Consider the following 8,913-nt stretch of genomic DNA (forward strand, 5'->3'; position numbering starts at 1 on the left):
AAGTAATTTGGACTCTTTCTGCACATGCTGAGATTTATATAATGTGTGCAGTGCTTTTTATGTTTAATTTATTTACATGCAGAAATGCACACACAAAAAACGGTGAATATTCCTCTCCAAGGTAACATGTAGTGTCATATGCGTCCAGAATTAAGGACGAACATAGGAAAAGGAGTAGCTTGAGCTGTTGTTATGTGAATGGGAATTTCATTACTTATCAATACTGTCCAGAGTCTAGAACAGGCAGGGTTTTAACTCAGACTAAGACTGTACGTAGTTAATATAAAGCAAAGCATGGCAATGGAAGATAATTTAATCTCTGTTATTTCTTTAATTGTATTTTTCTCTCTATTTTTAAATTGCAAATGCATGTAAGCGTCCGACAACTGATTGAAATGCAGCTCGCGAAAACCTCACATTTATGTGCCGAGCAGGCATTCCCCAGGTAGGCAGCTCTAATGTGATTGCCCTGAGGTGGAAGGGCCACCAACAGTGTGGAAAGAGTAATTTATCTCTGTGCCAGCTCAGTCTTCGCCCTCTCTGCTCAGACTGCCGGCACAGGTGGCAGTGAATGCCAGCTGGGATGCTCATGACCAAATAGGGTTACTTGCTCATTGCCGGCTGTGAACCCGCATCCTCCCACCCCCCCACCCCCCCCAGCAGAGGGAATGCTGAGCAAGTATTGGTATTGCAGCGTAGCATGAGGGGCTGTGGCCTTGTGACATCTTGTGTGCCGTTTTAGTGTTAGGGTCAGTTGCCAGTTGTAGTCTGGCCTACATTTTAGTTTAGGCTTTGGGGTAGGGTTCAAGAACAGCTGTCTTGGTGGGGCCCATGATTCCAATATTCAGGGACATGGAAACAAAGAAATGTCAGCTCTCAGTACTGCTGGAAGCGCATTTCTTGTCCATCATACTTGGTTAAGGAAGACTACTAGTCTTAGGCTTAAATTGGGATTTAGGGCTAAGAAAAGTAAACATGTTGGGGGCCAGGTTTTTCCAAGATACTCAAAGGCTCAGAGAGATAAGAGGTCAAGAGATGGCAGGGGCTTCTGTGTGTGGTTAGTTTTGTGTCTGGCCCCTGTGCCCTGGAAGGTTCTCGTTTTGGTTTACAGCATGGGTTAGTGCTGGAGGAAGAGAAGCCTCCATATGGCTTAGGGTATCCCAAGGGGCTTCACAGTGCAAAAAACAGCAGTTACAACCATGCTGCACTGGTACTGGTACACACAAACTGCAGTCAGAAGGGGTGAAGTCTGCAATAATATTAATTCATAGAATCACAGAATCATAGAATGGTTTGGGTTGGAAGAGACCTTTAAAGATCACCCAGTTCCAACACCCCTGCCATGGGCAGGGACACCTCCCACTAGACCAGGTTGCTCACAACTTCATCCAGCCTGGCCTTGAACACCTCCAGGGATGGGGCATCCACAGCTTTTCTGGGCAACTTGTTCCAATGCCTCACCACCCTCACAGTAAAAAATTTCTTCCTAACATCTAATCTAAATCTACCCTCCTTTAGCTTAAAACCGTTACCCCTCATCCTTTCACTATGCTGCCTGATAAAGAGTCCTGCCCCATCTCTCCTGTAGCCCCCTTTAAGTACTGGAAGGCTGCTATAAGGTCCCCCTGGACCCTTCTCCAGGCTAAACAACCCCAGCTCTCTCAGCCTGTCCTCATAGGGGAGGTGCTCCATCCCTCTGATCATCTTCGTGGCTTCCTCTGGGCCAGCTCCTGCCGGTCCATGTACTTCCTGTGCTGAGGACTCCAGAGCTGGATGCAGCACTGCAGGTGGGGTCTCATGAGAGCAGAGTAGAGGGGGAGAATCACCTCCCTTGACCTGCTGGTCATGCCGCTTTTGATGCAGACCAGGGTACACTTGGCTTTATTATGGTTTACATTATTGTAGTGTCATTCAACATTTAAACTTTTATTTTACAAAAACTCAGGTTGTCTAACAAACTCTGGTGGATACTGCTAATCAGTGACCCAAATCCAGAACTTTTATTCCAAAAACATTGGATCTTTCTAGATTTGTTTTCATACTGAATAGCAAACAAACAGAAAACGCTGGGAAATTAATTGGTTGAGATCAGATGGGTATATTTCATTTTTCTTTTATGTTTCTTGCTACCTGATATGCTAAAAAGATAAGAAACAGAAAATTTCTTCTACATAGAGAGAGGGATCCTTCCATTCCTAAAACTGTTGGGACTGAATATACTGCTCTCCTGAAACCTCCTCCTACCCCTTTTCTTCCCAAGGAGAAAATTGATCAAAATCAGCCTGGATTCTGTATTAGCTTTGATCAAAGCATATTTACTGACAGAAAAAATTCTCTATCAGAGTGTTGCTGTGCTACCGATGTATTTGAGCATGCATAGACACATATTAGCTAGGTTTTCAAACTCTAAGGGGATTAAGAGCTCAAACTCATTGAAATTCAGGAGGAGTGAGACATTTTGCTTCCTTGGAGATGCAGGCCCTAGGAATTTAGATCCCCAGGGGATGCAACCAGGGGAACAGACAGCTATTAACTTTGACAAGAGCTCTCCATCACTTTTTCTAGGAAAATACTCTGCAGAAAAAAGTCTGTTGTTAATTCCAGATTGAGGAGGCAGCTGAGTGCTGTTTGTGTTTCCTTTTGGGCACCATGCAGGCACATTTCTGTGATTTTATCAGTGGTTTAATATTGACAGTGGCATGGTTAAATCTGTAACAAGGATTGCATTTATATCCATCTTCTATATGTGTATCCCCTCCCACACAGTTTTCAGCTTTGGATACAAATATCGTGAATTTAAATGCACTAAAAATACATTTGTTTTTCATACTTGCTGGCTGCAGGTTCGCCTGAGCTTTACAGGTCACTGCTGAAGTCACATGTATTTTCAACGTGGAGCCTTTGCAAATGCTGCTCTAAATGAATAGTCATACGGAGTCACACCAAAGGTTTGATCTTGTAGGAGATGGTTAGAAAAAGATGACAAAGAGCCCTCCCTGGTTGAACTTTTATTTAGTGCCTTACTGAGATGGACTTTGCATCTGTATCATGGCATTTGCTAGTCACAGATGAACCTCATCTTCATTAATTTGTCTAATCTGTTTTGGAGCCTCTCTAGGCTTTTGCTCTCTGTACTGTTCTGCCAAGTTCCACTATGGATGGTAAGTTTTGTAACTATTGTGCCCAAGAGTTTTACTTCTGCCCTTCTTGTAGCCTTACAGTTGATCCATTCTGCGGGCAGAGGTGTCCTCACTGCAGCACCGTGGGTCCGGGGGAAGCTGAAGGTGCAGAGTTGCCCTGTTTGCAGCACAGAAACCTCACAGCGCTGTGTCTGCAGCAGATGCCTCTCCCGCGGCCTCCTCCGTCATTCCTTCACCCTGCAGTTTCAGCAGCCAGTGAGTAAGGTACACTATAAATAACGCAGCAGGATCTATCTCCAGCTCCCTCTGTAGGAAAAACACATAGAAGCTGCCCAGTCCACCCCTCCCTCCCTCGTGTGGTGAAAGCTAGCCGGGTGCGCTGCCCACCTTTAGCTCTGCACCCTGCCAGCAGGTGCTGGGAGGGAGACTGTCTGCAGGGTTTTGTCTAGGGAACACTTAACCTCCTCTCTTCCGAAGCTTAGGAAATAGCAATAAAACACACGGATGATTTAGGGAGCCAAAAAACTCCCCTGTTGCCCAGTCCGAAGCTGCTCCCTGGCTCCCCACTTGCTTTCTGTGTCTCAGGCGTGTCCTCAGGGGAGCAGCAGAGGCCAGTGGCAGGCCAGCCGGACGCTGTGGGACACGCAGCGTCCCTCAGAGCTTCATGGGGCCCACACACTCGGCGTGGCCAAGAGGCACTGTGGCAGCAGGAACGGCCTCCAGCCGTTAGAAGGCCCTGAGGGGTTGGCAGCACCATCGGGGCCTGCTGCAGCAGCAGGTCTGCTGGAACCCTGCCTGTGGGACAGGCTGCTGGGGCACTGGGGATGCACCTGTCTCCTCCATCAGCACCCACGTCAAGGGGCTCTGCCAGGAAGAAAGTGTAGCTTCTGTCACATTTAAAGCATTTTGATGGAGAACTCTGACTGATTAATTTCTTAGACCTTTCTTTCACACAGGCTATTAATTAAAAACCAGACAACTCCATTAATACATCTTCAAAGGGCAAGTGCTCTGCCTCAGGTCATGTTTAAACAGCTAAGCTGCTATGTAAACATCTCCTTGACTGGAAGCTAAATATTACTGCTGATGAAGTTCATTTTAAGCAGCCCAAAGCTTTGTCCGTGAACAACTTCCCAGAGTGGATGGGGTTTTAACCCTATAATTTGTTGGATGATATATGTTTTAAATTCGTGCAAACAGCTCTCAAGTGCAGAAAGCCAAAACAAGCAATGAAAAAAAGCTATGCTGTTAACCTTTTCCATGTGTTGGTGATTAAACACACGTTTTAATATATTGGTTAAAAATTACTTGCTGAATGTAAAAGGTGCTTTCAGAAATTCATGAAGTTTAAGAATTAAATGATCAGGCCAGCTCATGAAAAGAATATTTTGACTTCTGATTTTTAATGTGTAACTTTCTGTATTTTTTGCTATCGTAAATGTGATTGTTTCCTTTAAAACAGTAGCAATCACATTTACTGCTTGTGGCTAATGTTAGATTTTCTTCCTTTGTAGTTTCTCAAGAGTACCAGAGCTAAAATGAAGAGAAACTTCTTTTAGCACTCAAAAATAGAGGACTGGTTCAGAGAATTAAAGACAGGGTTCGGAAATAAAACAATTTCTACTTTACCTTCTCTCTGACTTGTGTGCTTGGCCAGCACAAACACAGTACTAACAGCAGAACCTGTGAGAGTTACACTGATTCTTCTAAATCTTTGTCTCAGAAATGAGTCCCACGGCTCCCTGCAAAGTAATTGGTCTAATTAGGTGGTAGGAAGGAGCTTCTTTAAATCCCTCGGAAATTAAGACGTGTCATCCACTTAACATCTTAGCATCTGTTACTGCCTCTTGCGCATTGCTCCGCTACATCAGTCTGAAGGACACTTTCCCGGACCTTTCAGAGAGAAAAAAACCCTAAGCCCTTGAAACAGAGAAGAAATTGGCCCTTTCTTCAGTGAGATGAAGCATGTAAGGCATTTCACCCCCTCCTTATTTCTCAGTTTGGTGCACATTTGCCTGGGTGAGTACAATAATCACTTTGTTAAGTAAAAATATGAGAGGATACAAGCATAACCTTAAATCCTGTAGTAATCCTTACTGATGTGGTGATGTTGTCCTGAAATATTTTCCTTGGCAACTGATCCCTTTGCAGATATTACCCTCTGTGTTTGTATATTTGGAATTTTGTTTCAAATGGGCTGTTTTGAATCTCTTAACGGTCAGTCAGTAGAATGACAACTAATTTGTTGTTTCTTGTTTTTTTTTTTTTTAACTTTGTTTGCTGTTGTCTGGCAGCAAGTAAGTAACTATTTAATTATGGCTAATTGCTCATGCGGTAGGCATAATTTTAAGACAGAATGTGCTTAGAATACTGGGTAAGGTACTGAGGCACTGTGAAAGTTTCAGACTTGCATAAGTAGAGTAGGAGAGAGGTGTACAGTCATTGCAAGCTGAAAAGGTTATTTTTGCAATGAAGCTGCCTGGAACCAATTGAGATTTTTATAGAGAGATTCTGCTATTTGATTTGTTTCTGTTGTGGTTTTTCTTTTTCCCTCCATATACTCTATTTACTGCTGTGTAAATACTGGCACAGTGGCATGTAGAAGTAATTTTATTAAAAATATCTACAGATGTAGTTCTGAAAGTCCATTTCAGCAACTGAGTATGTTATGCAATCACAGTATTCCCAAAACAGCTCGTGTTTACTGAGAGTCAGGTAACAAAACCAAATAACTGCCACCTACAAAATGCCTTTCTTTGGCTTCTGTTTTGTTTTAATTGCAGTTCAGGCAAATTATGCCCCCTATTTCTTTGATAATGGAGCCAGAAGCACAAACGGGAACATGGCACTTCTCAGCCTTTCAGAAGACACACCTGTCGGTCAGTATTAAAATTAGTATGTTTAAATTGTGAAACTAGAGCTACTTGCTTTTTTGATTAGCAACATATATTTTGTTGTAGGTTTTTGTTATATACTGTGGTCTTACATGTCTTTCTCTCAAGCTTTTAATTGGCCTCAATTAAAAATTACATGTTTGAATTGTGGCTGCAATTTAAAACATGAATTTTAGCTCCCCTTTTCGTGGTCCACCAATCTATTCAGAGCACAGACCCTTGGGGTCAGAAATAAATTCGTGGGGGTGAGGGACTTCTTAGCAACTTTGTAAACGCTTATGAGAAGGCCTAGTTACTAGTAATTTTATCAGCCCTGGTGAAAGCAAGATGCACATTGAAAAGTAGCAGGGGCATGATTTTCTTTAAACAGTTATCACATTTTTAATGTTTAAGGTACATATGGTAGAAAATCTTTCTAGTTGGAGTGAAAATTGCTTTGTATAAAAAGCTGATTCTTTAAAAAGGGTTTAGTTTTGTTTTGTTGAAAATTCAAAAACTTACACTTTTTCAGCTTTCAGCATTTTGAGGCAGGTCTATTTATGCTTCTTTCAACTATAGTTGCATTAAGAAAAAATAAATAAGAACAAAAAGGTGACTTATAATAAGTATTTTCTGTGGGGGAAGGATAATTTCCTAACAATTTAAAAAAAATTATGTCAAATATATTACAGTGATGAACGCCACCTTTTCTTCAAACATTGCACTGAGGTTTTGTTTAGGATTTGTTCCTGTTTGTCTGTAGCTTTTACAGCTAAATCAGAAAAGTATTTAGATATTGCATATTAAGTACCAGAGCACATATTTATTAGCTGCCTTGTGCATGGAGGAGAGAGATGGCTGTGCAGAGGGGTGCACCCAAAACCCTCCCCTCCAAGGGCTTAGGAGATCCAGGACACAGAGGACACAGCCTCCTCTGGAAGACCGATGCTGCCCCCTTTGCCTTCCTAAACATGACCAGGGTCACTCACTGCTTTTGGAAGCAGCTGACTGGGGTTTGCTCAGAGTCTCCATTTCTGGCCCAGTGGTGTTAATGACAGCCAAGATCCACACCGGGCATGCTACAAGGTGGGGAGAGGGTGACTGGGAAGCAGTGATTTCTCTTTTGCCTGCTCAAGCAGGTAGGAGGAGGGGGAGAAGGCGACACATAACGTAGAAGTGGCGCATCTAGCTGATGAACTTAAAACGAGCTTGCACATGATGCAGCAGGGATTTGGTATAAACTCAGTCAAGCTTAAGTGGAAACTGCAGCTGAAGGCCAACGATAATGTACTGGCACTTGCAAAAGCCAGAGGCGGACCAAGGGGCTGTGATTTTTGCTGTACTTGTGCCCAGATTCACATGGAAACCACCCTTGCTAAGCTTTGGTGGGCTGGACAGCTCTGATGATTCCCAGAGTAAGATTAGGCAGTGGAATCACTTACCCAATAGTGTAGATAAGGCTTGTAATGCCAAATAGCCACAAAATGGGACCCTGACTCAGTTTGGGGTGCTGTTTGTCAGCTCCACCACTCAAACTGCAGGCAGTACAACTCACTTGTTTGCCATCAGATTCCCATCCCCTGTTGTGATGCCAGCTCTCAGACATTCACAGAGCATCAGTCTCTCCCTGCCACCGCTGGCAGCCTCCATCCACTGCTCTGGGAAGGGGGAGCTAAACATGTGCTAAAGAAGTGCACACAGTCAAAAATGTCCTTACTGTCAGGACTGCAGCACCACACAGTCTCTCAGATAACAGCACTCCCTGCAGCAGCGAAGTACAGCAGTAATATTCCAGCACTGAGACCCAATGCATCTGATCTGGGGCTGCAGACAGGCAAAAAAGGAGAGTGTGCATGCCCCAACAGCAAAACAGCAGTGTGAGGGATCAGAGCCTGTGTTAGTGTTGTTGTAACTAGCCTGAGTAAGAATAGTGACAAATATGTGACGGGCTTTTGCATGTGTTTTTGTAACATTAGCAACCGGGCTAGGTACATAGAGGTCCCTGGAGAGTTTTGGTTGCAGCAGTGACAAAGCTCAGGCTGCCCTGTCTTCAGTGCTGCTGTGCCTCGTGCCTACTGGCTTCATCCAGAATGTGTTTACATGTGTTTACGTTGGCTGGCCTGTACTTCTAATTTCCTATTTAAATGTGCTTTAAAAGACAAGAGAGAAGCAGCTTCTGGCTTAAAGCTCCAAAGGTGCCACCAAAAGCATTTCTCTGAGGTGAAAGTTTAGGAGGTGTTGAGTTTGGGCTTTTGCAAAAGGTCTAGAGAGACTCTTGGGAAAGGGAGATAAGAGCTTACTTGTGAGAAGTCACAGTGTGGTAGCTTCGCCACACAGCTGCCAGCGCTTCTTTGGGCTAATTCCCAGGACACCTAGACTAAGATTTCTACTGCAGGGTCCTCTCTTCTGAAAGCACTTTGGACAGTTCCCTTGGGATGTGGCTGCTTGGGGTTTGCTCAGCGCAAACTGCTGCAGCTACCTGCCGCTCACGTCAGCACAGCTGCTCCTCAGGGATGATTTGGCAGGGAGGCTCCCAGAGGAGGGCACAAATGACATCAGTGCTTTGGTGCCAGGTGTGCATTCTGCTTTGCAGAGGGCAAGAGAAGCGGTGTTCACATCAGACCACAGTCAGAGGCACGTGCCAGAGCTCAGTGAGGGCTCACACACTGTCTGCGCTAAGCGTCTGCCAGACTGGCCCTTTTCTGTGGCTCCAGTGAGGGGCGTCTCACACCACAGAGGCAGCTGTTACTTTTCATCCCTCTGCCCCGATCTCCTCCAGAAGAAGAAGGAATTTGGTCTCCCATGTCTATGTGCAGTCCCAAGCATCCACACTCCAGAAGTCGTCTTTCAGTTTGATCAGGATGATCAGTGACATAACAGGGCAATTAAAACTTCCATAT

The sequence above is a fragment of the Pterocles gutturalis genome, unplaced genomic scaffold (assembly GCF_000699245.1).
Source record: "Pterocles gutturalis isolate BGI_N339 unplaced genomic scaffold, ASM69924v1 scaffold17846, whole genome shotgun sequence".
Taxonomy (NCBI): domain Eukaryota; kingdom Metazoa; phylum Chordata; class Aves; order Pterocliformes; family Pteroclidae; genus Pterocles; species Pterocles gutturalis.